Source organism: Danio rerio, chromosome 4, assembly GCF_049306965.1.
Source record: "Danio rerio strain Tuebingen ecotype United States chromosome 4, GRCz12tu, whole genome shotgun sequence".
Taxonomy (NCBI): Eukaryota; Metazoa; Chordata; class Actinopteri; order Cypriniformes; family Danionidae; genus Danio; species Danio rerio.
The window spans coordinates 33,691,840-33,719,482 of NC_133179.1; the positions used below are offsets into that span (position 1 = coordinate 33,691,840).

Genomic DNA, 27,643 nt, shown 5'->3' on the forward strand with positions numbered 1-27,643 from the left:
TTGAATAAAACACAGCAGGTTACCGTGAGGTTGGGCCTAGGGCTGGGGTAGGTGTGATTTTAATAAACTGCGATAGGTTGTATTCTGTGCCATGTACGAGACATTGAATCAATGAAACCCACATGGAGGTTTGTTACTGTGAGGTTGGGTTAAGAGTTGGGGTAGGTTGGGAGGTTGATAAAACACAGCAGGAAACTGTGAGGTTGGGTTAAGGATTGGGGTAGGTTTGACATTCAAACATAACTGGTTGGGCGCAGTGTCTTGTACCAGACATTAAATGAATGAAAACTCCAGGAGGTTTTTACAGCCCACTTGGAGCTCAAGTCTCACCCGCTTGGAGCTGACCAGGCCATTTGGAGCAGGCTCCGATTTCTATTTATACCTTTCTCAGTCAGGTAACTTCCTTTTCAGTAGTATGAGCGTCTGCACTGTGTGGCATATTTGCCGACATATAACAGAGACGGAAACACTGCTCACACTTGTCTGAGGTGGTCATTTTGACTGCAATCTTGTTTTAGGCTGGCACTTTGTTTTTGAATATTGTCTGCTTTTCAAATGCGTGTCTGTGCTGCAGTAGAACGCCTTAGCCTCACAGCAAACATTTTGGTCTACAAGCTGTCACTGCCGTCTTCCCAGGAGAGTGGCTGTACTGGTTTCTTCTGGAAGTCCTGAGGGATGTACGGGACCAAGACATGAGAGCAGTTGGGGCAGCCTTTGAACCCAGGAGAGCACCCCACAGGCTCTGTGCTGGCGGCCCCAGAAACTCGATTCACTCCAGAGTAGAACCGAACAACTCCGGCAGGGGCAAACCGCGACCGCACTGCACTGAGAGCAACGCAAAAAGATCCTGAACGAGCCAGCCAGGAGCCGAACCTAGAATCTTCTAATCCGTAGTCAGACGCGTTATCCATTGCGCCACTGGCCCAGTCTGCGTCAGCAGTGCCCAGTAGCATGCTGATTGGAAAGAGGACACGGCTCGATGAACACGGAGTTCCTTCAACGCATGCTGTGCTTTGTTGTCATGGCAAGTTGTGGTGTCGATAGGATGCTCTTACACCGAGCATGTGACAGTCCCTCCCAAGAAGAACTGTGATCCAGGCTCTGAGACTTTCTCTTCCCCAGGAGGAGGTTGCAAAGGTTAGAGTTATTTTTGTCAGAGCAGCTGCATCACACCTGGGTGGAGGCCCACAGCTAGACTTGAGGGCAACCTTCAGGCAGACCTTCCCTGGTGGTCTAGTGGTTAGGATTCGGCGCTCTCACCGCCGCGGCCCGGGTTCGATTCCCGGTCAGGGAACTTCCTTTTCACCTCCATGCTGAACTTTGACTAGTGGTGAACTCACTTGGGGAAGGCAAGAAAGCGGCTCTGAGCGCAAAAGATGTCCTTCGAGCCGGAGTCGAACCAGCGACCTAAAGATTGCCATCATCCCACCTACAGTCCTCCGCTCTACCAACTGAGCTATCGAAGGCTTCGGGGCAGTTTCACAACCACATCCTATAAGGTAGCTGCAGTCCGACCGCTGGCCAAAAAGGACAAAAGCAAAAGCACTCAAGCCTTCCTATGCCGGGAATCGAACCTGGGCCGCCTGGGTGAAAACCAGGAATCCTAACCGCTAGACCATATGGGAACTGCCACTTTTGAACGCCAATCTTGGCACAAACTCCAGTTCATTCTGATCGCTGGCACGTCCCTGCTCCGCTTGCACAAGTGCCACTCATACACTTACGCACTCTCTCATACACAGTTTCTTGGTTTCCGTAACCGAGAACCTTCTGATCCGTAGTCATAAGCGCTAACCTTTGTGCCGCCGTCACTCTGTTCAGCACCTTGTTAGCACATTGCTTGGAGCAAGGACAAGGCTCTGTCAACCCAGAGTTCGTTCACCACACATTCTGCTTTGTTTTTATGGCAAGAGGTTGTGTGGATGGGATGCTCTTACAGGATTCCTGACAGTCCCTCCATAGAAGAGCTGAGATCCAGGGTCGGAGACTCTCTCCTCTCCAAGAGGAGGTTAAAAGCAATGGTTTCTTTTGTGTCTGTGTGTCAGAGCGCTTAGGTGTTGCTGCAGCTCAGAGACCTACAAGTGGAGGAGATTACACTGCAAGTTGCCTGGATGACCTCTAAGTGGTAGGCACTTATGCCGCACGTAGGCTGGGTTTGCGATTGATGTAGCTGTAGTAGACATTCACAAAAATAAAAAAATATATATAAACTGCTTACTCTGAGGTTGTGTTTAGGGTTGGGGTAGGAGTAAAATTGAATAAAACACAGCAGGTTACCGTGAGGTTGGGCCTAGGGCTGGGGTAGGTGTGATTTTAATAAACTGCGATAGGTTGTATTCTGTGCCATGTACTAGACATTGAATCAATGAAACCCACATGGAGGTTTGTTACTGTGAGGTTGGGTTAAGAGTTGGGGTAGGTTGGGAGGTTGATAAAACACAGCAGGAAACTGTGAGGTTGGGTTAAGGATTGGGGTAGGTTTGACATTAAAAACATAACTGGTTGGGCGCAGTGTCTTGTACCAGACATTAAATGAATGAAAACTCCAGGAGGTTTTTACAGCCCACTTGGAGCTCAAGTCTCACCCGCTTGGAGCTGACCAGGCCATTTGGAGCAGGCTCCGATTTCTATTTATACCTTTCTCAGTCAGGTAACTTCCTTTTCAGTAGTATGAGCGTCTGCACTGTGTGGCATATTTGCAGACATATAGCAGAGACCGAAACATTGCTCACACTTGTCTGAGGTGGTCATTTTGACTGCAATCTTGTTTTAGGTTGGCACTTTGTTTTTGAATCTTGTCGGCTTTTCGAATGTGTATCTGTGCTGCAGTAGAACGCCTTAGCCTCACAGCAAACATTTTGGTCTACAAGCTGTCACTGCTGTCTTCCCAGGAGAGTGGCTGTACTGGTTTCTTCTGGAAGTCCTGAGGGATGTACGGGACCAAGACATGAGAGCAGTTGGGGCAGACTTTGAACCCAGGAGAGCACCCCACAGGCTCTGTGCTGGCAGCCCCAGAAACTTGATCCACTCCAAAGTAGAACCAAACAACTCTGGCAGGGGCAAACTGCAACTGCAGTGCACTGACTGAGAGCAATGCAATAAATCCTGAACGAGCCAGCCAAAAGTCAAATCTAGAATCTTCTGATCCGGTGTCAGACATGTTATCCATTGCGCCACTGGCACACACTGTGCAAGGAGTGCTCAGTAGCATGCTGTTTGGAAAGAGCACATGGCCCGGTAAACATGGAGTTCCTTCAACGCATGCTGTGCTTTGTTGTCATGGCAAGTTGTGGTGTCGATAGGATGCTTTTACACAGAGCATGTGACAGTCCCTCCGTAGAAGAACTTTGAACCAGGCTCTGAGACTTTCTCTTCCTCAGGAGGAGGTTGCAAACATTAGAGTTATTTTTGTCAGAGCAGCTGCAGCACACCTGGGTGGAGGCCCACAGCTAGGCTAGAGGGCAACCTTTAGCCAGGCCTTCCCTGGTGGTCTTGTGGTTAGGACTTAGTGCTCTTACCGCTGTGGCCTGGGTTCAATTCCTGGTCAGGGAGCTTCCTTTTCACCTCTATGGTAAACTTTGAGCAGTGTTGCCGATGATCTCTTCACGAAAGCAGCTCTGAATGCAAAAGATGTCTTTCGAGCCGCACTGTAAGACGTAATAAGACACACTCTGGCACAGACATCCAGTCTGCACGCTGGAATACACACTATTATCTCATGGTTAAGACGCAGCTTCAAAATTTAGTTTCAAACCGGAAGTACAAATTTGCTTGAAATAACGCAAAAACAACCAATTTACACTTTTTAGTGAAATATTTGTGTCCCAATAGTGTTTTTAGCAGTGTGGGACACATATGACTGTCAACAGCTCAAAAAATGTGTTTTGGAGTTTCGTGACCCTTTAAGGTACAAATACACACATGAAAATCTTACTTTGTTTTTCTTTTAACTAAGTATATTTTTATATGTTTTGTTGTTTTGTCTCAAATTATTTTATGTAGGACACAAATGCCTCAAATGCAGCTTTAACATCATTGGAATAAATTATATTTTAACATATTCAAATGGAAAAGTTAACATATTAAAAAGGAATAATTATTTACAAGGTTACTTTTATATCTGCATTTTTATAAACTAAAGCAGTTTTGTCCCAAACCTTTGAAAAATAGTCCATGTTGTCTTTATATTTTTAGATGTTTCATTTATTACTGATTTTAGTTTATTCTTTCAAAATATGTAATTATGCAGTTGAAGTGATATTGTGCTATTTTGCTACATAGTAGAAGTGAACTAGTTTTGTTTTGTGTTAAAGCCACAATGGCCCTGTATAAAAGTGCTTTACTGGGACCTTATAGGCACATTTTGTGCCTGGACTCAACTTAGTATTAGTGGGACCTAACTATTTTGTTAATTACTAAATGCCCACAGAGCATGCTCATAGGACATACTTCTGACTCAGATAGTATACCTATACTTCGCCCATTGTGGCTATATACACTCCACTTTGTGTGGACTTGCTATGGGCCCAAAGTGAACTTCTGTTTCGAGTGGGCCAACCCACAGTTTGGTCTAGCGACATTGTATATGTTTTTGGTATAGACATGTTTCTTTGGAAATTTGTGCAGTAATACTGTACACTCAAGTACATGAAGGTGAGCTTTAGCAAACAGCATAATACATTCAAAACTATTGTATAAAAATAGCATATCTTATTTAAAAAAAGCATATCTTAATTAAGATATAAATTGGATCTCATTGAAATACTGTAGAAATTATCCAAAAGGATTTTTATGTATTGTACTATAAAACAATCCTATAGCAATGGTTCCAAAATATGATCAAAATTCTAATTGAATTCCTTCAAAGAAATCCTATAAGATGCTACTTTTTTGTCTGTTTGGCAGTGCCACAAAATAATTCTGTGAAACCGGTCCAATCTACTTTTTGTTCATGTTGTTTTTTGTTATGTGCGTCAGCAACTCCCTGGATGCGTATTACAGTTCACAGGCAGTAAAAGCGGCCCAGTGGCCTAATGGATAAGGCACCAGCCTTCGAAGCTGGGGATTGTGGGTTCAAGTCCCACCTGGGTTGTCTTTGATGCAGTTCTTATTAAGTTGGCTATGCAGCACAATCCAGTGTGATCTTCAAAAAGCTAGGTTTATACCCTTAGGACAAAAAGACATGACAATGGAAAACTCTTTAGGCAATCTGTTTTGTCATTAGGTGTACACACCAGATCGTCTGAATGCAATATGGTATAGGAATCCTAAAGTGCTGTTTTCTGAGTTATAAGAACTTCCTGAGCCATACAACAGATATGGCAAATGCTAGTATTGGCCCAGTGGCCTAATGGATAAGGAATCAGCCTTCAAAGCTAGGGATTGTGGGTTTAAGTCCCATTTGGGTTGTGTTTGTTGGGTTACATAAAAATTGTATGGAAAAAATCCTGACATGTCTCCTCAAAGCTTATGCGTGATGATCTAAGGTCAATAGTTCGCTAGAGAGAGGGAGGGAGATCTTGACTTCAAGTACCCGGTGGCTTTCAAATAATGGTCTCATGTTAGGTGGATGATGATGAAATGCAAACAAGAAAATAGCTGCAGAAAGGTTGTGATTTCATGTTAATGAGAGTGGCCTCGTCTGGAATTTGAAACTCAAGACCAGTCTCACACCATACCCCAGGACCAATGAGACACGAATGTGGATGATTACACAAAGAAAATGTTTGTCCATTAGTTGCAAACATCTTATTTAATGGAATGCAAACTGGCATCGAGATCCCAAAGTGCAGTTTTCCATGCGTTGGCATCTTGTTGAGGGCATACAAGAGCTCCATGACAAAACTTCGTAACATGGCCCAGTGGCCTAAAGGATAAGGCATCAGCCTCTGGAGTTGGGCGTTGTGGGTTCAAGGCCCGTCTGGGTTGTCTTTGAAGGTCTCACTTCAAGTTGGGAGCAATGTTTGTTGGATGAAACACAGTAGCTGTGAAAACGTTCTAGAGATGTGGTTGCAAGTCATTAACTTCCTTCGTTGTCATCCTTATTAGAACGATCCATAAACAAATCTAACAACTGAATCATTGCCGCTACTTTCTTTCAAATCAACTCACTTTTATTGTCACATCAGCAGCAGCATGCGTGCTATGATGAGTGAAAAGCTTAGGTGCTGGCTCCAGACAGCACAAAATACAGAGTAATACAGTGCAAATACAACGACAGTACAAAATACAGACAGTGCAAATGAAATGACAGTACAAAATACAGACAGTGCAAATACAACGACAATGTGAAATTGACAGCGATGTGAACAATGAATAGATGTCCACATAGTTGTAGGCAGTGTTGCTTCAAGTATGGATTGGTTAAAGTGCAGTGCATGCTACATATTGATGGTGTGCAGTGAGGGTATGGTAGAGTCTGTGTGTGGTGTGTTAAGTGTTCATCAGCCTGATAGTCGGAGGGAAGAAACTTTCCATCAGCCAGCTGGTACGTGACCGGATGCGGCAGAACCATCTGCCTGAGGGTAGCAAACTATTTTGTCGGTATAATTGTACATGTTCGACTAATTTAGATTAGAAGTAGATTGTGGGTTCAAATCCCACCTGGGTTGTCTTTGATGCGGTTCCTTTTAGGTATCTGTTGCAGCGCAATCCAGTGTGACCTTCAAAAAGCTAGGTTCATACCCTTAGGTCAAAAAAACATGACAATGGAAAACTCTTCAGAGAAGCTGTTTGGTCATTAGGTGTACACACCAGATCATCTGAAAGCAATAGGGATTCTAAAGTGCTGCTTTCTGAGTTACAAGAACTTCATGAGTCATACAACAGATATAACAAATGCTAGTATTGGCCCAGTGGCCTAATGGATAAGACATCACCCTTCGAAGCTGGGGATTGTGGATTCAAGTCCTGTTCGGGTTGTGTTTTTATGGGTTACATTTAAGTTGTGTGAAAAAATCCTGGCTTGTCTACTCAAAGCTTAGGTGTGATGATCTGAGGACAATAGCTTCGAATTCCCAGACTTGCTGCACACTTCAATTAAGATTCATCCATTCTTGCTTGAATCTCACTGTCACGTTACAAACCTAAAAGGTTCCGCTAAGCTCTAGTAATGGAGATCTTGACTTCAAGTACCCCATGGCTCTTAACTAACGGTCTCATGTTAGGTGGATGATGATGAAATGCAAACAAGAAAATAGCTGCAGAAAGGTTGTGATTTCAAGTTAATGAGAGTGGCCTTGACTGGAATTTGAAACTCTCAAGACCAGTCGCACTATTCGCTAGAACCATACCCCAGGACCGATGAGACAAGAATGTGAATGATAGCAGAAATAAAATGTTTGTACTGTTAGTGACGTGGCCCAGTGGCCTAATGGATAAGGCATCAGCCTCCGGAGCTGGGGATTGTGGGTTCAAGTCCCACCTGGGTCGTTTTTGAAGGTCTCACTTCAACTTGGGAGCAATGGTTGTTGGATAAAACACAGTAGCTGTGAAAACCTTCTTGAGATGTGTTTGTGTGTCATTAACTTCCTTCATTGTCATCCATATTTCCTGTTATGACTAAAAGGGTACTCTGTGCTTACATATAAAGCTGGTGGGTTTTTCAAGATCCATAAACAAATCTAATAACCAAACCATTGCCACTGCTTTTTTTTTGTCTGTATTGTACATGTTAGAATGATTTACAGTAGTTGAGAGTTCAATGTGGCTATTACCTCCGTGGCATATACCGCCGCCGCTTTAAATGGACAAGCACAAGTTTTTAATGTATGACCGCAGTCTGTGAATATGCCGCCAGGGGGCACAAAGGGATGCTAACAGACAGAAATAGCCTATACAGCAGCTGTAAATATGCTACTGTTCTTATAAATAAAGATGAAACGATAAAACAAAGCATTATAATTCCTTCATTAATCATTAAACATTTGTTAACATGCTTTATTATCATTGTAAACTTGTTAAGTGCAATGAGGATTAATTTTGGAAAGTAGAATTGAAGAAATAAAAGACAACTAAAATATAAGCACAAACATTCATAACAAATAAGTAGGCCTAAATAAATAAATAAAGCAGTCTTTTAGCCTAAATATAAAAAGATGTTGTTTGCTATTTTGATAGGACTAGGACAGTCATTTAATAAGCTTTTTCATTTATATCTTCATTTACATTTTTACTTATGTTTTCGTCGTTGATTAAGCTTAAAAAGAAATTGGCTTACCTCAAGCAGATCACTAAAAGTATAAAAAAAATAATTTTGCCGCAGGACATAAATGAAGTCCCGCAAGTTTATTTTTAATAATTTAGTTGTAGTTCAGTTCATTTTTTTTCGAAACGTCAATGTTCTCCTTTAAAGTATAATTGTTGTTTTGTTTTTTGTTTGTTTTTTTTTACTTGTAGTAATGGCTCAGTATCTTTGGTATTTTAATTTCAATTTTTAGTCATCTTGCGTGTGAAATATAATTCGCGCATAACCGCGTAAAAAGAAGAAAAAGCTGTCAAAAGTCAGAGCCAATTCATTCAAATTAGCCATATTAAAATACAGCATGTATGTTAATACAGGCAGAGTGTAAACAAACTCAGGGTAAGGCTAAATTATGCACTGTCCTTTTAAGGCAAGATTTGCGGTGAACGAAGAAGAGGTTTTACCAACTACTTATTTACAAATATATGTCAATCATCGTGCTCATGAGTCGATATGTTGCCTTTTTATGTTCTGTCTTTTCATCTAGCAGCAATAATGACGACTGGAAAACTTTGTTTAGAACGAAAATGAACTGTTTACTGAAGTTTTTTGTATACTGAAAACAGGAGCGAAACTCCGAACACACACACTCTCTCACACTGAGTCAGTTGCCAATAGCTACAGGCGCGCTTTCAGTAGCGCTAATCATCATAGGAAAACTGTTCTTAAAGCAAAACAGCATATAAAAATGCCAAGGTAAATAAAGTCACTTTATGACAATTAAACGATAAATGGAGCATTAATTAATCACTCTTGCAGCTACATATCAATTTAAGTCATAACATTTTATAGCCTACATGCTACTATGGTGTATAATAATGTTTGGTGGAACAGTAAATTGGTTTACCAACTTGAATTTGGAATCGGGCCAGCCGAGTTGATTTCAGAAAATATTTTTTTTATTATACATATATATATTATTATATTATTAAATTACCGCTATTTTGGAGACCATGCGCTTCTTCACCCTCTTCTCCACTGTTTTCTTAAGTAAGTTAAAATGATGTTAAAACATGAAATGTAGGAAAACACAGTACAAATAATCATGAAGGAGATAACGGAAAGACAGAATGGTATAATAATTACCCTTTTTGAGTTCCTGGTCCTCTTTCTGTAAAAAAAAATGAGCTGTTATTAATGACTAAATAGGTCACGCAGAAGATCAGCTAAGAAAAGTTCTACAGGGTCTGTGGCACTTGCGGCCTTATGGGTTCATACAGGTTGTGAAATGTGGTTGGGACTGCAAAGCTGTGAATCTTTGCCTATCTTTTGGATATGACAATAGTCTGTACTGTATACAGTAGTCTAAATTTATCAACTTACCCTAATTCTTTAGCTTTCTTTTTTTTTTTTTTTTTTTTTTTACAAAAAATTTGTTGCAAAGTAGCAATAGGCAAGTTTTTACAGCAACACGCAAATATGTTTCAAAGGATTAAAATATTACAAAAATTATTATTTTCTACATAAATATAAAAACTGCTGCCTCCATGCCTTCTTCATCTCGGGTGGCTTGTTTTTAGTTCATTCATAACAACTTGCTTTTTTAATAATGTTATTATTATTAGCAGCAGTATTGTTTATTATATGCATATTTATATTTGTGTTATTAAAAACAAGCTTAGATTTGTCCACGTGTCTGGTTTTGGACCAAATGGGGCATAGCTAAATTATATGTACAAAAAACAATACACAACAAAAGAGTTTTGAAATATTAAATATGAGGCATTTGGATAAGATGACATTAATCAAATCGTGCAAACAGAGCATTTATCAGGAGAGTAAAACCATCAGAATCCTACCTTCTTTTCTGTCATCCAGTCCTGTGTAAACAAGTGTTAATGTTTTTGTCTGACGTGGTTAAATACAAAAAAAAATAAAAAATTGTAAAGGTAGAGCTTTATTATAGCTGCTGAGCGCAAGGAAATATAGGCTATAGTCTAGGCTGTATTTTATTACTTGCTCTTATGTCCTGCAACACTTAACGGTTTCCTTTACTTATGATAACCAAATAATATGCAACATCCTTAAACTATTCTCTTAAATGAAGGGAAATCACCTATCAAGTGTCATATAGCCTAGGGAAATATTGATATGATAAGGTTTCTCCTGAGCATTTGGACAGAATGTTTGATGATGTCTATCAAAAAGAGGATGATATAAAATACATTTTATACCAAGCTATTATCGGAAAACTCCAGGGCGCAACTTAACCCAGCTGTTTTTGTCGAGATTCCCCCGTATTTTACCATTTGATCCCGCTATCACGTTTATCTCACTTGATTTTTCAGTTACATCAATGGGTGCTGTTACTGCTCCGGTCAGCTAATCAAAAACTTGTCTGCATATTTACTGGGTGGGTCACAGGTAAATAAGATCAATCTTTGGTTATCCAAACTTTGACCACAATAAAGCTCACTACAGATATGCAGACATCTTCATTCTTACAATACCCAAATAAGCTTTTAGGATCATATGCTTTTAGGCAAGGCAAGGCAAGTTTATTTATATAGCACATTTCATACACAATGGCAATTCAAAGTGCTTTACTTAAACAAGAATAAAAGAAACAAGTAAAATAAAAACAAATAATAAAAATGCGTAAAAACAAAACTTAAAAACAGGTAAAATGTGATATAAAAGAACGAAGAAGAAGAGAAAAACATGATAGTGCATGTAGTGTTTCCTCCTTGTGCTGTGTGTTATATAGACAGCTTACACGGAGAGGTATAATTCAGAAACACATTTATTAACAGAACACGAGTAACTCCCACGTTTAATTATCACATGCACTTCAGTCTCACTCACTGAATCCACAGCACCCCCGAAGTTAAACCAAGGTGGCCCTCTAGTGGAGTGAATACGCAATTACATTATAAGGGCATATAACAGTACACCACATCCCCCTTTTTTCACAGTAAACTATGCAAGCTTTAAACAAGATTTATAAACACTGAATGCTAAACTTACAGTCCATATAACAAGGACATTTTTCTTATTTATAGCAAAGTTTACACTATTACTAGGCAAACATATGTATTCAGTTCATACAGTAGTCCTGAAACCTCACAGGAACTTTCACAACCCGACCACTCCTGGTGGTTGTGGTACTGCTGTTATGTAAAGGTCGATCTGGCAGACACTCTACAGACGAATTTGTCACTTCTTGTGCCCCTGGGATGTGAGCATGTGTATCATTGTGGGTCTCATCCACAGGATCCAATGTTTCTCTGAACTTGTGATTTGTTTTCCTCAGGTGGCGTCTGTTGCGGCGAAACTGTTGTCCTGCTTCATTGACAACATTGTATGACCTTGGCTCATTTCTTTTTGAAACAATGAGACCTGGCTGCCACCCTCTGTTTGTTTCAATGTGTACAGTATTTCCAGCATTCAATTTTGACATGGATTTTGCTCCTACATTGTAGTGGCACGCTTGCTTCTTTTGCAGGGTTTGGAGCTCCTGGTGAACACCTTTGGGAGTAGCTGGTCGCAGGACTTCACTAGACACTGGTAAGGTGTCCTTAAGACTCTTCCCATCAGAACTTGAGCTGGTGAATAGGATGTGCCAGTGATAGGAGTATTTCCCAACGAGAGAAGAGCAAGGTGATGATCCACTCCTGATTGTTCTGCTTTTTTCAGGACGTGTTTGACAGTTTTATTTGTTCTTTCCGCCAACCCGTTGGATTGAGGATAGGCTGGACTTGAGTGTGTCACCTTAATGCCCCACTCTGCAGCGAATTTCTTCATTTCATAACTGGCGAAGGGTACGTGATCGCACACCAGCTCTTTTGGAATGCCATGTCTTGCATATACTGTTTTCATTTTTTCAATTACAGTGCGTGCTGTCTTGTCATTGATGTTCATCACCTCAGGAAACTTTGACATGTAGTCAACAATCAAAAGAAATGACTGACCTCTGATTTCGAAGATGTCAGCAGCTACTTTTAACCAGGGAAGCTCTGGGATTTCATGAGAGATGAGTGGCTCTTTCTGATTCCTTGGCTGAAACTGTTGGCACGTTGGACACATCTCAACCATCTGCTCTATATGTTTGGTCATTCCGGGCCAATACAGACATTTTCTGGCATGTGCCTTTGTGCGCTGCATTCCTTGGTGTGAGACATGTAGTTTCTGCAACATCTCTGTTCTCATCGACTCGGGAATCAGTATTCTACCTGATACCAGTAATATGCCATCTTGCATGGCAACAGTGTGTCTGACAGGCCAAAACTGATGAATAGAGGGATCAAGTTTCTTTCTGTGTGTCGGCCATCCTGTCTTTTGTGTTTTCACTAGCAGCTGGAGTGTGTTGTCCTTTGCTGTAGCATCTGTAAGCTGCTTCAGCATTTCCTCACTGAGAGCCTCTGTTGCTTCAAGCGAATATACGACCCGTTCATCACTGAGATCATCTGTGCTTGTTTGTTGGCCCTCAGTGAAAGCACGTGACAATGTATCGGCAATTAGCATGTCCTTACCAGGTGTATATTGGACTATGAGGTCATATTTTTGTAGCTGTAAAAGCATACGCTGGAGTCTCGCTGGTGCTTTGCTCTGTGGCTTCTTGAAAATAGCCTCTAATGGTTTATGGTCAGATTGAACATTCACACTGCGTCCATAAACATACTGATGGAACTTTTTGGTCGAGAAAACTATCGCCAGCAGCTCCTTTTCAATCTGGGCATAGTTCTTTTCTGTATCTGTTAATGCCCGAGGCGCATATGCTATTGGCTGCCCCTCCTGCAGCAGACATAATCCTAAGCCATCTTTGGATGCGTCTGTCTGTATGGTGACTGCTGTGTTGGGGTCATAGTACCTGAGAACTGGTGTGTTGGTTAGTGCTGTCTTGAGAGCAGACAGGGCCTCGTCATGTTCTGGTTGCCACTGGAATACAATGTCCTTTCTTAACAGCTGTCTAAGAGGGGCCGTCAGTGTTGCTTCACCTCTGATAAATGGTGCGAGATATCGAATCATGCCCAAAAGACGCTGCAGTGCTTGTCTGTCCTCAGGTGCTGGCATCCTTACTACTGCCTGTATCTTGCCATCATCTGCTTTTACACCTTGTGGAGTTATCACGTGGCCCATGAAATGTACATTGTTCACCTTGAACTGGATCTTGTCGGGGTTGAATTTCACGTTGTGTTGTTCTGCTCTCTGCATAATTTCAGCAACAATGACATCATGTTCTTGTTCTGTGGCAGCAGCAACAATCATATCATCTGCTACAATGTGTACACCTTCTATGTCTCCAAACACTTCATTGTTGTACTGCTGGAAAACTTCACAAGCAGATTTGACACCAAACGGCAGTCGTTTGAATCTATATCTACCCCATGGCGTGTTAAACGTGCATAGTAGTGAAGATTCTTTATCAAGTGTGACTTGCCAGTAGCCGTCCTTTTCATCAAAAATGGAGAAAATTGTCTTTCCTGAAAGCCTACACAGAACATCTTCAGTAGTTGGAATAGAGAAATGTTGACGAAGGATAGCTTTATTAAGGTCACGAGGATCCAGGCACACTCGTAATGACCCATTCTTTTTTTCAGTTATAACAAGGCTGTTGACCCAAGGAGTGGGCTGGGTGACTGGTGCTATAACATCTGCTTGCAACAGCTGATCTAGTGTATCCTTTAGTTTGCCCAGCACTGCTAAGGGAATTTTTCTACAGCCATGTATGACTGGGATTGCTTCCGGATCAACATGAATGTGGTGTTCACCCGGAAACTGACCAAGCCCTTCAAAGACTGTTGGATGTTGTGCAATCAGCTCCTCTTTGGAGGTAGTATGCTTAATTACAACAGTCTCAACTCTTTTCAGCAGTTGCATCCTTTCACATGCTTCCTTACCAAGTATTGGAATGGATGAGTGTCTGGTGATGTAAAAGGGTAAGCATGCTTGCACTTTGGGTGTGACACACTGAAGGTTGGCCACACCTTCCGGCTTTAATTTTGTTCCACCATAGGCCACAAGCATAGTTGAAGTTGGTTGCAACAGTGCTGTTTTGTGCAGAGATTGAAAAATGTTCAGAGGTATTATATTGGCTTCAGCCCCAGAGTCCAGTTTGAACTTCACTGTCACATTTCCAATGTTTACATCTGTGTGCCATGCGTTCTGTACTGATCCACTTGTCTGATTTAGTTCCACTGATCCGATGAATAATGAGTCAACCATGACATTTCTATTGTGTTTAGGCTTTGTGTCTTTTTGTTGAGACATGCACACAGAGGCAAAGTGGTTGGATTTGCCACAAGCATGACATGTTGCGCCATAGGCTGGACACTGTCATGGAAGGTGAGATTTTCCACACTTTTTGCAAGTGAATGTTACTGTTTTTTGCTGTTGAAATGACTTTCTTTCAAATATTTTGTTCTGTTTTACATCTTTTGTCTTCTTCTTAATGGCGTGAACAGTTTTACTCTGCTCCCCCATTGCTTGAATCTGTGTTTTTGCTGCCTCTGCCGCTCTGCATATGTCCACAGTTTTTTCAAGGGTCAAGTTCGTTTCTCTTAGTAGCCTCTCCTTTAAACGCTGATCACTGATACTGAACACAATCTTGTCTCTTATCATGTCAGATTCTGTTGAGCCAAACTCACAGTCCTTACTCTTTTGTTTTAGTTCTGTGACATACTTATCGATGTCAATCGCATCAAGCATGGGGTAAGCCCAGAACTGGTGCCTTTTGAAAACAATGTTCTTTCTTGGTAAGCAATACTTCTCCATTGCAGTTACTATATCTTGCATTGTTTCATTTTCCCCTTCTAGCTCAACAGACAGTGAGTTATATACTTCTAATGCCTCCTCTCCTAAAGCATGAAGCAGAATGGCAATCTTTACCTTTTCAGTTTTTGAGTCTGATCCTGTAGCAGTCATATAAATGTTGAACCGCTGTATCCATCTTCTCCAGTTTTCACCTGTATTGCCAGACAGGACTAATGGAGGTGGTAATCTGAACTGATCCATGTTTGTTTTTCACTATGGCAGACTTACTTTAGTCAGGATGAGTTCACGTTCTTCATCAATTTGCTGTCAACTGCAGGCTTGAGTCCGTAAAACAACTCTCTTCTGACACCATGTAGTGTTTCCTCCTTGTGCTGTGTGTTATATAGACAGCTTACACGGAGAGGTATAATTCAGAAACACATTTATTAACAGAACACGAGTAACTCCCACGTTTAATTATCACATGCACTTCAGTCTCACTCACTGAATCCACAGCACCCCCGAAGTTAAACCAAGGTGGCCCTCTAGTGGAGTGAATACGCAATTACATTATAAGGGCATATAACAGTACACCACAGTGCAATCTGTCGGACGCAGCACAGTGCTCATTCAGTAAAGGCACAGCTAAACAGATGTGTTTTCAGTCTTGATTTGAATGTGCCTAATGTTGGAGCACATCTGATCATTTCTGGAAGCTGATTCCAGCAGCGAGGGGCGTAGTGGCTAAAAGCCGATTCACCCTGCTTTGACTGAAGTCTTGGAACTTCTAGTTTATATGATCCTAATGATCTGAGTGATCTGTTAGGTTTGTATTCAGTGAGCATATCTGTAATATATTTAGGTCCTAGGCCATTTAGTGATTTATAGACCAGTAATAATACTTTAAAATCTATTCTGAATGTAACTGGCAGCCAGTGTAAAGACCTGAGGACAGGTGTGATGTGCTCTGATTTCTGGTTCTGGTCAGAATTCTGGCTGCAGCGTTCTGGATGAGCTGCAAATGTCTGACTGTCTTTTTAGGAAGACCAGTGAGGAGTCCATTACAGTAATCCACCCTGCTGCTGATAAAAGCATGAACAAGTTTTTCTAAATCTTCACTAGAAACAAAGCATCTGATTCTTGCTATGTTTTTGAGATGATAGTATGCTGATTTACTGACTGCTTTGACATGACTGTTGAAACTCAGATCTGACTCAAGAGTCACACCAAGATTCTTGACCTTATTTTTTGTCGTTTGATCTTTAGTGCCAAGGTACGCATTTACCTTGAGAACCTCATCTTTGTTTCCAAACACAATCATTTCAGTTTTCTCTTTGTTTAACTGAAGAAAGTTTTGGCACATCCAATTGCTCATTTCATCAATGCATTGGCAGAGGGTGTCAATGGGGCTGTAGTCATTAGGCAGTAAGGCTAGGTAGATCTGAGTGTCATCAGCATAGCTGTGGTAGGAGATTTGGTTCTTTTTCATTATTTGGCTCAGAGGGATCATATAAAGGTTGAACAGGAGAGGTGCCAGAATCGAGCCTTGTGGGACTCCACACGTCATGGGTGTCCACCTCAACCTATGGTCACCTATACTGACATGGTAACCTCTACCTTCAAGGTAAGATCTAAACCATTTAAGGACCGTGCCAGACAGCCCAACCCAGTTTTCCAGCATATCCAGAAGTATGCTGTGATCGACAGTGTCAAATGCAGCACTGAGATCCAACAATACCAGCACTGTTATTTTACCTGAATCTGTATTTAGGCGTATATCATTGATTATCTTTATAAGAGCGCTCTCTGTACTGTGATGTGCTCTGAAACCAGATTGAAAATTGTCTAAACACCCCCTGAAGTTTAAGAACTTGTTGACCTGGTTAAAAACAACTTTTTCAATGATTTTGCCAATGAAAGGGAGATTTGAGATTGGCCTGTAATTGCTCAATAGGGTGTTATCCAGGTTGCTCTTCTTCAAGAGGGGTTTAACAACTGCAGTTTTAAGTGAGGTTGGAAAAATCCCTGAGAGAAGTGAAGCATTTACCACTTTTAGAAGATCCATTTCTAAACAGGTAAACACCGTTTTGAAGAATGATGTGGGGAGCATGTCAAGACTGCAGGTTGATGTTTTCATAACTTGCACAATTTCTTCTAAGATTTTGCCGTTAATTGCCATGAAATCAGACATAATGTCTGATTTCTTAAGTTGTGGTTGAGCTTGTTTGATATCGACACAACTTGACTGATTGGATGAGCTGATTGCCTTTCTGATATTATTAATCTTATCATTGAAGAAATGAGCAAACTCATTACATTTGCTTTCAGAGAGGAGCTCACTGGGAATCCGACTGGGGGGGGGGTTGGGGTTGTGAGTCTCTCTATCGTTGCAAAGAGTGTACGAGCATTATTTAAGTTGTTGTTTATAAGGCTTAAAAAGAAAGTCTGTCTAGCAGTGTTTAGTTCCATATTAAAAGCATGAAGACTGTCTTTATAGAGACATATATATGTATATATTATACATATATATATATATATACATATTTTTTGATATGTATATATATGTACATATATACTTATATATTATAATGGACTACTAGTTTCGTCTTTCTCCACATACGCTCAGCTTTTCTGCATTTGTACTCTCGGTGACCTTGTCCAAGATCCCTTTTGCCTGCCAGTCGTCTTCTTGACTTTAACAGGAGCGACGTCATCTATAATCTTAATTTTAGAGTTAAACAAATCAAGGAGAGAATCAACAGAATCTGCAGATATGCTTGGTGCTAGCGATATGGCCTTCATAAACTGCTCACTGGTGTTCTCATTTATGCATCTCTTTCTGACAGAGACAGATCTGTCTTTAATAGCTGGAGTGATCAATATATCAAAGAAGATACAGAAATGATCAGATAGTGCCACATCCTTAACAACAGTCGATGAAATGTGTAAACCCTTAGTTATAAGTAGATCAAGAGTGAGTCCACGATTGTGTGTCCTTGAACATGCTGAGTCAGATCAAAAGTGTTAAAAACAGTCATCAGTTCTTTTACAGCATTGATTTCTGGATTATCTATATAAATATTAAAATCCCCAGCAATACTAAAATAATCAAATTCAGAGTTTACTATTGATAACAGCTCTGTAAAATCCTCAATAAAAGCTGGAGAATATTTTGGAGGTCTGTAGATAATGATCAGTAAGATGCGTGGAGCACCTTTCAGTGCTATACTCAGATATTCAAAAGACAAATAGTCACCAAATTACACTTGTTTACATTCATACACATCTTTAAACAGGGCAGCGATGCCTCCACCTCTCCTATTAACTCTGCAAACACTCAAAAATTCAAAGTTTAAAGGAGCTGCTTCATTCAGAACTGCTGCGCTACAACTGTCATCTAGCCAAGTTTCATTTAAAAGCATAAAATCAAGGCAGTTTGTGTTGATAAAACCATTGACTAAAAGAGACTTATTGTTGAGTGATCTGATGTTTAAAAGCGCTAACTTAACAGTTTTAGCCGTTTTCACTACAGAAGTCTCAGATCTACATTTAATAGACACCAGATTTGAATCATTTGCTTTACGGCCAAAAGAAGTCTTTGGTTTTCTGTCACTTAACACAACACATATCTGCTTAGAGAAAGCTACAGACACACTGGGTTCCTGCTTGTTCTGAAAACATTTGATAAAGACACTGTTATCTAAGCAGGCCCCCGACACACATCAGTGAGAGCTCTTGTGTTCACCAGCTGAAGATGGGGCGTTGTTGTTTGGGCCCTGGCGGTGTGGCAAAAATCGGAGGGCTCTTCCAGGTGTTTGTGGAGCAGGCCGCTTTTTGGTTGATAACTGGGGGCTTGCGGCAATGGAGTGTGAAAGTTTAATTCCAGCATACACCAGTTCCTCCATCTTTTTTTGAAAATCCCAAGAGTGGTGAACATTGTGACAATGAGAACGTGTCCGGTGACAGAGGCTGTGCATCTGGAGATTCTGTCTGCAGAAATATGTTTTCCTGAGGATCATTTTTGAGTGACGAGACTTGATGCTGTTCTGATGCGTCACAGTCTGCCTGTGCTGAGCAGAGGGCAACTGATAGTGTCTCTATCAACATTGGGTGTTTTGGCTGCATGGCATTATCACTGTCCTTGGGTGATTCGTCAGCCACAAGTCCACTCAGGAGCTGATTTGAAGTCCTGTGGTCATCCGGACATTTGCTAGGTGTGTGTGTGCAATTCAGTTCAGTGGCATACACAGCTGATGGATGATGGAGGGAAAAAAAATATTGTCCTTTAGCACCTTGCTTGTTTGGATGAAGGCCGTCTGATGTAAACAGTTGTCTTTGGTTCCAGAAGAGATTGAAGTTGTCAATGAAATTCAGTCCTTTCTTGTTACATGTTTTCTGTAGCCATACATTTAGACCAAGAAGCCGTGAAAACATATTTGTCCCTCTTGCAGGGAGTGGTCCACTTATGAACGGCTGAACCTTCAATCTTTCAGCTGTTTCCAAGAGCTCACAGAAAACTTTCTTGAGCAGTTCTGACTGTTCCTTCCGAATATCATTCTTCCCCACATGGATGATAATCCGTTTTGCAGTACTGTGCTTTTTCAGAATTTCCTCAAGTTCTTTATTTACATTAGAAACTGTTGCATGAGGAAAGCAGTATGTCATTGTAGATCTGCTCCTGAAATTCTTGATTATTGAATCTCCCACGACTAGTGTTCTTATCTCAGGTGTGATCGGAGCAGAATGTCGCTGTCTAGTCGGCCTTGAGCCTCTGTTCCATGCAGAATTAGTTGCTGAATCATGCGATCTCTGTCTGACTGCATTTGGGGATTCTTCACCCATATTACTTAAAACTTCATATCTGTTCTGAAGCTGTATTTGAGTCCGAGCTGTATTTGGGGTAGAAGAAGCTAATGCAGCAGCATATGATCTGACCCCGCGAGTACCCTTTGGTCTCGCACCTTATTTATGCCAATGCTCATTTTCAACAGTTTTTTTCTGTTTTTCTGTGCTCAAAACAGTAGCAGGAACAGATTTATGGGACTCACCGGCTGTGTGCTGAGAGGATCCACAATGAAGCTGAAGTTCTGGTCGGATCGCAAGCAACTTCGTTTCAAGAACTGCAATCCTTTGTAGAAGTTTGTGGCAGTTTGTACAGCAGTGAGAATCTGAATTAATCCGATCCAGAGGCATTTTCACAGCCGTGTTTTCCCGTCTCCGGAATGTAAGCAGCTGGTAGCAGGAGGATTGTTTAGACGGTAATTCCCCTCTTGTTAGTAAAGCTATATTCCAGAATGTTTGTAAAATCGATGCTGATCTTCAAGCTGTGTTTTTTGAGCACTGTGCTGATAGGCTCAAGTTAAAATTAGGGTATAAGATATAAAAGCAAGAGTGCAAAGAGCGGAGCAGTAGGCAAAGACGTCCAAACAGTAGCAAAGCAGGAAGTGAAGCTTATATAAGACAAAACACCACAATCTGTCATCATTTTTTATTTATACAAATATTCATCTGTACACATTCATCAAGAGCATAAATTCATTCAACTCTTCTATACACAGTATACTTAAACACACAGAGAGAACATTTAAATTATAGGCAAAAATTGTGAAAACCATTTACTCAAAAAATAAAACTGTGGAATATTAAATACATTTGTGTATTTGTGTTCTATTTCAACATGTATTTTACATTAGAAAAAAAATGCATTTGATTTCAGATGTGCATAATAACACTTTACAATTAGAGTCAAAATACAGGTTTAAATCACAATGCTTAAGCTGTTTAAAGAACAACTTTATTGAATTAAATGAGAAAGATACAGTATGCCTATCACAGAAACTAAAATGCAGATGCAACCATAGAAAAAAAAATATTCTGGCTGGATTAGCAGGTTCAATAAATAAATGAATTAATTAGAAACAAATTAATTTTTAGGTGGTGTGAAACTGTGTTTTCCAGAAATACGAAGTATTAGTGACCCAGAGACTTGTCTGGGAACAAGCTTGAAAGATTACTGTAATAAATTACATTTTTCATGCTTTGTTTATCCTCCACAAATAAACAGGTAGCACATCATAATAATAATATAGATTAACTTGCACGCATATCCACATTAATAATCTGTGACAAATTATACTGTAGATTAAAGTGTTCGCATATCTACACCATTATTACAGTAGTAAATTAGCTCAAGGTTGTTCTTCCTGCGCCTTTTCCACCGTTATAATGTTGTGAGTTATGATTTAGATTTCAAGGCTCGTGTACCTTCTGGAACATTATATAGCGGGCTAGCTTAGCGGGAGGAAGATTCATTTAAACGGGGCTTCAAATGAATCGACTCTTTTGATCCGAACAAACGAATCGTTCAGCGATGCTATCAACAAAAAATTTGAGCAGGGTAGCAAGATCAAAGTTCAAGACATTAGATTCATTAATATACACAGGCACCTTTCTTTATACAAAATTAAACTTTATTGACTAATCCAACAGAAACTAACACCTAACACAAACACAATTTCATACAAGCATAGGGGAGAGTAACAAACGTGAAGAGGTTGAGAAGATGTAATGATGGGAAAAACCTATGAGTCTGTAAGAACAAACCAAGCAACCAAACGTAATCAAATTCAATATAACCCTTCTATTGTCTCTTTAGGGTTAATTTAGTTCACACCAGTTTAGATGTTGGGAGAAAGGTGATACTTGCGGTCTGTTCGTGATGTCCGAACTCCCGTTGTTGAGCATGTTGTTGGTTGGCTGATCCTTTGTTGGTTGACGCCGCAAAAGTTCTGAACAGAAAAATGTCTGAGCGTGGTGCGATTAACCCTTTCCGTCTGGGTTTCTGCCTGCTTTCTTGAAGGTTTCAATACTTAGGTTTGTGAGGAAGTTGCTAAGTTTGAAGAAGGTTTCAAAACAACGTGTTTCCAGAGCAGAGGAGGAGGGGGGAGGAGGGGGGGTTGGGGTTGCCTGGAGTTGGGAGAGAGAGGGGGAGCTTCCAGGCAGCGTGTTTGAAGAAAGGGTCCCAACAGAGGTCCCAGGAGAGTTTGAACAGAGAGAGTGCGTGCGAAGAGGGGGAGTTTAGCTTGGTCTTCAACATTATAGGGTAGGTTCGGATCCACCCTCCATGGAAAGTTGACCAATAAGAAGCTAACTTCCTGGAATATTAAATTTATGGGTCTTTGTCCGAGGCAGAATAATTTGCATAGGCAAATTTTATGTAAATCGGGACAAAAAATTTTAAAGTCTCTTAAAACATTAATATGTTGCACTCATATTAAAATAAAATGTCAACGATCAATTTGTACAGCAAGTAAGCTTTTCGAAAAGTCCAAACTTGAACAGTATAGGAGGTTGTTTAGCCTAGGAACCGTTAAAAAATTATATGCAGGGGTATTAAAACCAAAAATATTAATACAAGAGAAAGGGAAACTTTGCAAAACATATGATTAAACATATAGAGTAAAGTTTATATGAAAACAGTGTTAAACAAGCAGTTTAAATAGTCCTTTGTAAGTCATTCCTGTGCCTAGTGCCGCATGGCACATTCCTTTGGGTCGTAAATACCTTGGAATCAGGTTTCGAGCCTTCTCTGGGCAAAGTTGGCTGGTTGTATAATAAAATGCAAAATGTTTATGTGTCTGGTCCACCATATTCGTTACAGGTGCAATAACACTAAATGATCTGCCCCCATTGAAGAGAGGCGGTACCGAGGGACAGCGAGAAGGCCAGAGTCAGCAGAACGTAAAGAAAGAGTTGGAGTGTAGGGGACAAGCATGTTGCAGAGATAGGAGGGTGCTAGGCTATTTAGGGATCTAAATGCAAGGAGAAGAATTTTGAATTTAAAATTAATAGCCTGGCTCATCATGTGTTTATTAAAGTGTGATGAGTTGCTGAAACTCTTCCTACACTGAGTGCATGTGAATGGTTTCTCTCCAGTGTGAATCCTCATGTGTAGACTAAGAGATGATGAGCGGATGAAACTTTTCCCACACTGAGTGCATGTGAATGGTTTCTCTCCACTGTGGATCCTCATGTGCTGATTAAGGGATGATGATTGGCTGCAATTAAACACATTGTGCTGTTTTTAAATGAAGGTTTTTATACTTAAAAGGAAGACAAAGTACTGAACAACATAGCCTTGTGTGAAAATGTTTTTCCTCATTAAAACATAACTTTAATTTCTCACACCGGCTTTCTTTAGCCACACCCAGACCTGATTACTACCACACATGTTCGTAATCAAAAAATCACCTAAATATGACCTGTCTGACAAAGTGAAGTAGTCCAAAAGAGCCTCAAAAGCTAGACATCATGCCAAAATCTAAAGACCTTTACACTACTACTCAAATGCAAAAAAACAAGTGTTTGAGGAGTGAGTCCTGGAAAAAGCAAAAGTCAAAGTAAACATCCGATCAGGTGAGCACTAAGGAAGTGCCATGGGAAAAAAACAACCAAACACTCACTCACTAGCGTTCCTGGACACAAATACAGGGTTATAAACCCTGACAGCGCCAACTGTCGAATTGAATCAAGGATGCGCTAATGGACGACACGGATGACAAGAAGGAAAGTGTAAGTACGGATTTTCTATTAAGTTTTATTTTAAACTGTTAAAGTATGTTTTTATTTTGTAATGCTGCTGTTTTATACTGTAAAGTTATGCAGAAATGCCAGATTAGCCTGCATGATTTACCCCAACGGTCTGGGGACTGGGACAAAAATGTTACGTGACGAGTTTTTTTTTCCAGAAGAATAAAATATGATAATAATAATTATGGATAATTTTACACAGCCAGAGTAAGAGCTGCTATAACTGTTAATAATTTTCTAGAGTTCGTTTTCTAGTTTGATTAAATGCTACGACGATCGTAGTTCGTGACAATGGTTTATTGAAACATTGTTTTAATGGCTTGTTGACTTAACGGCGGTCTAATACGCTTAGTGACACATGCATTAAACTAAGATGGTAAAAGCACGTTGATGTGAGAGTTTCAGATTTATCTATATTTTGTTATATTCGTGTAAAAACCATTACTCAACGTTGTATTACATTAGCACATTAAAAATTGTGCTGACTGCCTGTTAGCCCCACAATGTGTTATTAGCCTGATGTTTTGTCATCGTTTTACAGTGATGAATGAGATGTTTGACGGTTTTAAAAGTTAGGCTTATTCTGCAGGCCTTAACCATATAAAGTCTCATATCTTTAATGTATATCAGGTATGTTTTACCTGGCGAATAAGAAGTGATGGCCAATATGATTGGATTGCCTAGGCCCATTGTAGGAAGAAAAGAAAACAAACTACAGGAATATTTTCATTGAGGTTATCGCAAACTGTTGAGTTACACTTTATAACATCTGCATACTATAAATAATTTATTAAGCATTTAATAACTAGTTAATTTATTAATATTTTATTTGTTTAGCATTAACTCACATTTAATAGACATTGATAAGTAGTTTATTAATACAGTTACAAATGCTAGCTGTGTTCTTGAGTTTATAGCATATCTATGATAAAGTGCAGCTTATCTGTGGTGTTCATTTTCCAGAGGAATGTCTGGCCAAATAAGTATATAAACTGCATGCTGGGTGCTACTCATTTATGAACCCATGTAAAATGATTTGCTGTTCTGTGGTGGTATTTTAGTCCATATTTAAATGATTTTATTTTATTTTTTTCATAGGACATCGTACATGCTCTGGGTGTCTTGAGGAGCTTGTCTTTGGATGATGCTGAGCAGGTCTTTCTTTCTGGTAACGGTTATCATTACAGGTCAGAATATGGTTAATTTTGCACAATGCTCAAAGAGCCTTTTTGTTACTGGTATATATGTTAACTCAACAGTGATTGTTCTCTATTGCAGTGAAGTAAAAGAATTTAACAGACAGATTGACAAACAACTGACGAAAGAAGAGAGACCATTCAATAGGTGGGTATTGCTCTTATATACTAAAAAATATGGAGTTGGCAGTAAGGTTTCCTGTTTGGTTCTCCCAACAGTGCATATATATATATGTGTGTGTGTGTGTGTGTATATATATATTATAGCTAACACTGTAAAGCAAATGTTTGTTATTATACCACTTATATTAAATATTAATCTAAATTTAATTGCATAACAATTGATTAACCTTTTGAGTTTATATACATGATTTTACATATTCAAGAATATCTATATACATTCATTTTTCTTTTCGACTTAGTCCCTTTATTTATCAGGGGTTGCCACAGCAGAATGAACCGCCAACTTATGCAGCATATGTTTTACACAGTGGATACCCTTCCAGCCGCAACCCAGTACTGGGAAACACCCATTTACACTTATATACTTGAACATGGGGAGAACATGCAAACTCCACACAGAAATGACCACTGGCCCAGCCGGGGCTTGAACCAGCAACCTTCTTGCTGTGAGGCGACGGTGCTAACCACTGTGCTGCCCCATGTGCTCTATGTGGGTGAGTGGGATTGACAAACCACCTGGAGGACACACTCTTGCTGTCTTAATGCACCAGACATTTTGTTATAAATAATCATGTGCGTTTCATGTTTATTTATAAAACTGCTAATTTATCTCATAGCACTTCATTTTTGTCTTTATATTTAATATCTTTTGTTTAAATACACTATGAACAGCAGCTGCGCTAATTATTTTCCTTGTTCCCTATTTCCACCTGGGGATATTTATCTAGAGGCCTCTAGAGATCGTGACCTGTGAAGAGATGATGCCACCATAGAGGACTTCTAGATGTATCCATAATCCTGGACCAGACCGTATCATGAGCAGATGCAGTGGTGGTCATGGAGAAGTGGAGAGCATGAGACTGATTAATGAAAGACCCCAGCGACAGATGAGTGCCCACATTGATCCTGTGGTCCAGCCTGAAAACCCGCTGGTGCCCTACTCACACCAGCAGCTTCTCCACGATGGATGCCCAGTGTTCTTCAGCCTCCAGCGCTTAGACTGCAGCTCTGCACGTGAAGTGTGGCCAGAAGAGAAATGGTTGTGCCCAACTGAGCCTGGTTTCTCTCAAGGTTTATTCCTTCACTTTCATCAATTGGTAAAGTTTTGTTCCTCCACTGTCGCCATTGGTTTGCTTGGTTTAGGACTTGTGGAACTGTGCATCGATGGATTTGCTTTTCAGTGTTTGGACTTTCAGCAGTGAAAACTAAACCACACTGAACTGAACTGAATTTAATAAATGTTAAGCTGCTTTGACACAATCTACATTGTAAAAGTGCTTTAGAAATAAAGATGAAATTAATTGAAATTGAATTGAATATTCAACACGTATCCATTTTTCTCAGAAAACATATTTTTAAAGGTGCTGTTGACATGAAATTTTCACCAGATGTTGATAACAATTTGTAAAGTAATTAGATTTGTTTTCTATTCATATATTTTTTTCTTTGGTTTTCAGGTCAATAGCACCTTTAGAAATATGTTTTCTGAGACAATTAGAAACGTGTTGAATATTTATTTACCCTACTGTGTGTATGTATGTATATATATACATATATATATATATATATATATATATATATATATATATATACATACATACATATATATATATATATATACATATATATATATGTATATATACATATGTATATATATGTGTATATATATATATATATATATATATATATATATATATATATATATATATATATATATATATATATATACGTATGTATATATATATATATATATATATATATATACGTATGTATATATATATATATATATATATATATATATATATATATATACGTATATATATATATATATATATATATATACGTATATATATATATATATATATATATATATATATATATATATATATATATACACATACATACATACATACATACATATACTTGAACTCTCTTCTTCTCTCTCATTCACAGGAATAAAAAATTGAATGCAGCAACTGAATAAACAGTGGGGTCATTTTTGTGGTTGAATTGCATTAATACAGAAAGACTGTGTGGATATTTATATAAATGTACATTCTTCAATCATTCTTGTGTCTTGACTCTCTAAAACCTTTACAACCTGGTATTAAATTAGTAACTGCAAATGCTGATCCCATTTGATTTCAATTTATTTTCCCTAATACTGAGCCAATTAGTTCAATGTAATGGGGTTCATCAATATACAGTATTTTTCAAGGAATTTAAGACTTTTAAGGCACTCAACTCTATTTATTCATTTATATTTTAGGTGTAAATTCATTTGTTTCATTTTAAAATTGTTATTTAAAGCAGGCGTTTTACACTTTAACCTCTGGAAAAAAGTGCCTGAAAACGGGTCCTAGAAATGCAGTTTCACTATGTCATCCAATCCGGTAGGTGGCGCTTCCGCAAAAAACTAGGGTCCTAAAAATGCGGTCCTAAAAATGCGGTCCTGAGAGCGCAGCTACTCCAGTTGTGCAGGATCATACTATTGCCTGCTTTAGGGACTCTGGCTATACACAAACTCCTGTTAAACAACACTTTTGGGACTCTGTTAAACTATGATAAAATGACCTTTTTTTGGACACTTTGGGAGAAAAAAAAGCACAAACTCAATCTTGTAGCAAGTAAACATTTTGCAGACAGGCACGCGCTAATGGTGGATCTGCGTGAACAGATGCGCAGAAGTCCTAATCTACATTTGCTGACAGACAGCCTGACCTGCTTATCAGAATTATGG

General features: G+C 39.5%; 1 protein-coding gene and 4 non-coding genes across 8 annotated transcripts in view; 4 read left to right on the forward strand and 1 right to left on the reverse strand.

The window, feature by feature from the left end:
* LOC137489472 (uncharacterized) overlaps nucleotides 1-27,033 on the forward strand; it is a 205,072-nt gene extending 178,039 nt beyond the window's left edge. Inside the window, exons 4-8 of one of the 4 annotated variants that reach the window (XR_012402270.1) lie at nucleotides 23,426-23,506; nucleotides 24,623-24,711; nucleotides 24,803-24,868; nucleotides 25,143-26,000; nucleotides 26,857-27,033. The gene's annotated coding sequence lies outside the window, so the exon portion shown is untranslated. Of the gene's footprint in view, nucleotides 1-23,425; nucleotides 23,507-24,622; nucleotides 24,712-24,802; nucleotides 24,869-25,142; nucleotides 26,214-26,856 lie in introns of those variants that run through there. The other 3 variants (XR_012402271.1, XR_012402268.1, XR_012402269.1) reach the window with 3 other exon arrangements.
* trnae-cuc (transfer RNA glutamic acid (anticodon CUC)) lies at nucleotides 1,223-1,294 on the forward strand. Its single transcript has one exon. It is a non-coding gene; the product is annotated as a tRNA-Glu (tRNA).
* trnay-gua (transfer RNA tyrosine (anticodon GUA)) lies at nucleotides 1,380-1,466 on the reverse strand. The gene is given in 2 exon segments: nucleotides 1,380-1,415; nucleotides 1,430-1,466. It is a non-coding gene; the product is annotated as a tRNA-Tyr (tRNA).
* Nucleotides 5,020-5,092, forward strand: trnar-ucg (transfer RNA arginine (anticodon UCG)). Its single transcript has one exon. It is a non-coding gene; the product is annotated as a tRNA-Arg (tRNA).
* Nucleotides 7,359-7,431, forward strand: trnar-ccg (transfer RNA arginine (anticodon CCG)). The gene has a single exon. It is a non-coding gene; the product is annotated as a tRNA-Arg (tRNA).
* Nucleotides 27,034-27,643: the final 610 nt, after the last annotated feature.